This window comes from Thunnus maccoyii, chromosome 8 (assembly GCF_910596095.1).
Source record: "Thunnus maccoyii chromosome 8, fThuMac1.1, whole genome shotgun sequence".
Lineage (NCBI taxonomy): Eukaryota > Metazoa > Chordata > Actinopteri > Scombriformes > Scombridae > Thunnus > Thunnus maccoyii.
This window is the reverse complement of record NC_056540.1, coordinates 32,921,717-32,927,025: the sequence shown is the minus strand read 5'-3', so window position 1 is coordinate 32,927,025 and position 5,309 is coordinate 32,921,717. Positions and strand designations below refer to the sequence as shown.

Genomic DNA, 5,309 nt, shown 5'->3' with positions numbered 1-5,309 from the left:
AGATTGTACAGGTGCTTTGAAAACTGATAGACTGAGGCCCTCAAACCTTACTGATATGGTTCTGGCTTTATTTCAGTCTTTCCCTTTCTGCCAAGTGTCTACAAATTTTAGTCATGAACGGACATTTCCCTGAACATTTCAGTCACTTAACGGCTTATTTAAAATGTGTTACTGGGACGATTTTGGAAATAAAAACTCACTGGACTGTAGTACTGTAATATATGTATATTTCAAATCAAATCAAATTAACTTTATCAGCCAAAAATGGAAATTCATTTGGTCAGAGGTGCATACAGAGATGAATACAGTACAAGAAGGTGACAGTTGTAACGACCTCAGAGACGGGAGCAGAGTCTGATATTCTTTAATTAGTCAAAAAAAACCAAGCAGGGGTCACAAACCAGGCAGACAACTCCGAGGGACTAGACAAATCTCAAGACCGGGAAACAGGCAGGATCTCAGGTAACAGGCGAGTGAACAGGTAGATATAGAAATGCTGGAAAGCTATGCAAACACATTAGACAGTCCGGCAAGGAGCATGAGAATGTGGACCGGTATATATAAGGAGTGACTGATGAGCCTAATGGGATCCAGGTGAGGAGACGGGTGGGGAAACTCAGGTGAGGGGAACGAGGTGATTGCAGGGCAGATGGCAGGATCTGCAATGACAGGAGAGTTAATGATCAGGCAGGTGAACAACATGAAAAAGATGGTGAATCTGTGACAACGGTACAGAAAATACATACTGTACAGTCAGAGAGCAAAGACGACATCCTGCACCATCTTTGATTCGAGCTGCATTGACTTTAATGGACGAGACCTTTTGTGATCAGAGTCATTTGTGTGTTTTTGTCCTTTTACACAAACCTGATACAGTTGCTCAGAATATCACCTACCATCTGATGCTGTCTTCCTTTAGGAATTAATTATTTTCTAATATTTCTTAATGTATTGAACTGTCTTCATACTATCAAGTGACTGTAGGACTGTGAAATCACCACGTCATCATGTTTGTCTGATATGTTGTGTTTTATAAATATAACAGAACCAAAACAAAACAATAAATGAATATAAAGTCTTGGATCAGGTCTATTAAGTGACATGTCTGTGTGACTATATGTGCAATATGATGCAGCAGCTCAGTACTTGAATGAGGTTATTATAACAAATATATGTCCTATTTTTACATTCAAAGGTCAAAAAAAGAAAACTGAGAACAGTTGGTTGCGTTGGTTCGATTATTATCAACATATATGACAATAATACATGAAAAAAGTTGATTTGTATTGAAATTGTTGGAATAATTCGCCCCCCTTGGCTGATTCTTTCACTCCATTACAGACAATAAGGTTTTTTGGGCTCAATAATGGACTAAATGGAGATTTTTTTTTTTGCAATGTGTTGGAGGCAGCTGAGGAGATGAGAGTGAGAGGTAGGAGGAAGGCGGGAGGAAAAAGGGAGGGAGGGGAGGGAGGTGAGAGATTACCTAGCATGGGTTGGCAGCGCTCTGCTGTTCCTCAGAGCGACACACAGACTCACACATTTAGTATTCTGACTCCACACCGGCTCAGATCAGATGTGTTATCACACGCAGGAGTGCAGGAGATGGGATGCTAATTTAAACCTGCAGAGGGAGGAGGAGGAGGAGGAGGAGGAGGAAGAGGAGGAGGAGGAAGGTGCAGAGCTGTCATTATAAAGAACCAACCAACATGACTGAAAAGGTGAAATAATACAAGCTGTTTCCAGGTGTGACTTTACTGTAGACCTGGGTAACGGTTAATTTGAAATCAGCTTAAAATTGATTTATTTTTAATAAAATATTGCACAACGGAAATTGAAAAATGAAATGTAGGGAGAGAGGAAGGTGTAAATTACTTTTTAAAAATCTGTATTTTTGCTGGGCTTCTGTGACTGGGACACGTGTGGTTTGGTTCATTCAAAAATAGTAAAAGTGAAAACAGTGTCTTAACACAGCTGGATAACATTATTTTAAAAAACTATGATGATATATTTGAATGTATTTAAGACACGAGGAGGATTTAAAAAGATTAATAAGAACTTTCAATGAAAATATAAATGGAATAGAATGAGATCATTGTGCATTAATACCTTAAATGGTCATCATAGTCATCATCATAAATTAAATGAGCATTTTTTTTAACACTAATGAACATCAAAGATTATGTATCATGGCACTATGATGTAATAACAACAGCAAGTCAAGAGAATAGTAAGAAAATTGGTGTCGGAGAGCTACTGCTAACATGCTAATTAACCGCTAACATGTGATGCTAGCAGGCCAGAGTAGCTAGTTTGAAACCTAGCTATAGCTTGAAGATGCTAATATGTTGGCTTCATCCATTTTGGACTCAGTTCACTCAAACGTCTGCACTGTCAGACCGTCACAGTTTGCAGTTTGGTCAGAGGTGCAAACTCACGTGGTAAAATTCTCTACGTCAAAGCTCTAACTTCCTGTCCTCGAAATTCACTGGTTGAGAAAATAAATGATTTTGGTCTGAAATTTTGCTGTTAAAGATCCTAGTGTGACTAAGCCCTAAAGGCCTGGACACACCAGGGTTTAAAATGCCAAAAATTCACAGTCAGTTCAATTCATTCCACTGTAAATACACAGACTTTTTGGCGTGAAGTTCAACTCTGGTGAACTCATCAGAGTCGTAAATGAAGGACGCTATCATAGCTTATTAGCTGTGTGTCACCATCCACTTTAGTTTAACCTGTCAAAGTAAAAACTGTTCCACAAAAAGAACAATGGTTTGCAGATAGTAGGAGTCAATGCTACAAATATGTCTTTTGAATAACTGTTATTGTTCCGTTAGTGACCAAGCTAAGCTAGCTAAATTTACTAATTGACCCTCAGCAAGCCTGTTAGCATGGAGAGCTTTATTTTCTCTATTTCTCTATTTTGCTGTCTCTGTGTTATGGGTGTATAAACAGGTAGAGGTCTGTCTGAGACGAGGCGATGAGCAAAGTTTTAGCTCAGTAGTCGGCGCAGTCGTCTATGATCTGGGAGATTCTGGTTTGAGACCCAATGTGGGGACCTCAAATACAGATACAAATACTGGGTCCTCTGCACATCCCTAGCAACTATTTTGATAATCAATGAAGTGTTTTATTTGTCAGTTGTCATTTTTTAAGTAAAAATTTGCTGTTTCAGCTTCTAAAATGTGAAGATCCAATGCTTTTCTTTGTGATACATGACAGTAAACTGAATATATTTGGGTTTTCGAGCTGTTGGTTGGACAAAACAAGACATTTAAAGACTTCACCTTTGACTCCGAGAAATTGTGACGGGCATTTCTCACTATTTTCTGACATTTTATGGACCAAACAACTAATCAATGTATTGAGAAAATAATCTGCAGAGAATGTCAAGGGGAAGTAAACAGTAGTGCAGGGAAAATAGAGAGCTACTGTAACTCACTTTACCTTAACTCATACTTCACCAACGGGCCCTGCGAGCAGTCGCTCGCTCACCGAGCTTCGTTTTGCACGGATGAGCAAATGTTTCAGACTGCAAACAAAAACATTTCCCTGCAAATTTCTGTTTCTGTAAAGGGAAGAGAAAGATTACATCACCTCCACTTCACGCTCACCTACCTTAAATCACCTTCCATTCGATCCAATTTGGGAACAAAGTGTGGAGACACTGGGATAAACGTCTGAAAATCTGCCGTACATCTGGTCGTGCTGCTGTGGGTTACAGTCTGAGAATTAGAATAACTATTCTAATTCACGGTTTTTTTTGTCTTTTTCTGTCTCTTCTTCTTTTCTTTTTCTTTCAGCTGTGCCTGTTGAGCCAGGCTGCCAGTTTTCATCCTCTTTCATTACTCCCTCCCATTATTCCCTAATTTCCTTCCCCTCGCTCTTCGGGCACCTTTTGCACAAAGCAATCAGCCAGCAGTTAATAGCTGGGACTATCCCGCTCTGAGTGTCTGGGTTTCTTTTTTTCATGTCTTTCTTTTTTTTTTTTTTTTTTTTAGGTGGGGAGGGGGGAGGCGGCGTTTTTCTGAGGAAATGAGAGGAGACAAAAGCAGAAGCCGCTCTCGCCACCTTGGCCCTCATCCTCGCCAATGATCTCTCAGAAATGAGTCTGTCAAGTGGTTGGTTTAGTCGGAGTTGTTTTATTGGGCTCACGGAATAATGAGCATGTTTGTCTTCCTGGAGAGCAGCAGCATTCAGTTTCCTCTCTCAGCGTTTTGAATCACCGCAGACAGGAAGCAGCAGGTGGCAAGCATCATGATTTAGAGATGAGTACATAAGATATAATTTATGTTAGGGATAAATAAACAGAGACAAGCTGCTGATTGGCTGGCAATTGTCTGTTAAAATGGTATATGAGGACACCTGTTAAACCACAGTTCTTAATTAGTATTTAAAGTCCAACTGGAATCACATTTAGGTTTTGAAGTTAAAAATAATAAAATGACAAATAATTGTAATATCAGACACAGCTTGTTGGAGGGACGTGATGGTTTCCATCCCAGTGTAGTCCAAATTTTAACCGAATTTCCAGAAAATCAGCAAAAGAAAATGCAATTTAATGCTTATTTCTATCCATTCCTGAATATTAGGAGATAAATAGGTGGCGCTATTTCTCCAGTCGCTGCCATTAAACCGTCGCAGAAGAAGAGGACACAACGAGATGACGTCATTAAAAGAGCGGCAGTCAAACAGCTCAAACGATGGAAAACTTGATGGAAATTTGACATTTCTGTTTGTTTCATGTGTTCATTCGAGGAAGGTTACAGTCTCCTCATCATCGCTCCACACAGATCTGATGTTTTCAGATGTTTAAGTCACATTATTCATGCACGTCATCATTTATTCACTCAGTCTGTTTACATTTGCTTTTTATCCCCACAACTACTTTTACACCTCAGAGAAAAAAGTAGTACTCCTACTTTTTTATGCACAAACTGAAAATGCAAACATGTAATCAGTGATGCTTCTATGCTTGTGGGAAATTGTGTTAAAGTCACTTAAAACAGAAATATCAAATAAACAACAATATGGCATTGATTTTTTAAATGATAATAAACATAATACTTTTATTAACAGAGGGGAACTCTGGCCCGATGCTGGTACTAGACGATGATTTCCAAGAATCTCCATTAAAAAGTTGTATTAAAATCTAGTTTACAACATGTTCTGTCCAGGATTAAATGTTGGTCAAGAGTAAATTCTGACCTGATGTTGGTGCTGGAGGGGGAGTCAGGCAGGTCATGAATATTCACAGCACATTTCATGACAGTCTGGCCTGCAGCTGTGCACAAACCATCCATCATAAA

The 5,309-nt window shown here is 39.2% G+C and overlaps 1 long non-coding RNA gene across 1 annotated transcript; it reads right to left on the bottom strand.

Moving 5' to 3' along the window:
* Positions 1 to 235: 235 nt before the first annotated feature.
* Positions 236 to 3,935, bottom strand: LOC121902052. The gene is made up of 4 exons (XR_006097449.1): positions 3,619 to 3,935; positions 3,448 to 3,532; positions 1,487 to 1,624; positions 236 to 659 (listed from the first exon to the last, which is right to left on the bottom strand). It is a non-coding gene; the product is annotated as an uncharacterized LOC121902052 (long non-coding RNA).
* Between the last annotated feature and the right edge of the window lie 1,374 nt (positions 3,936 to 5,309).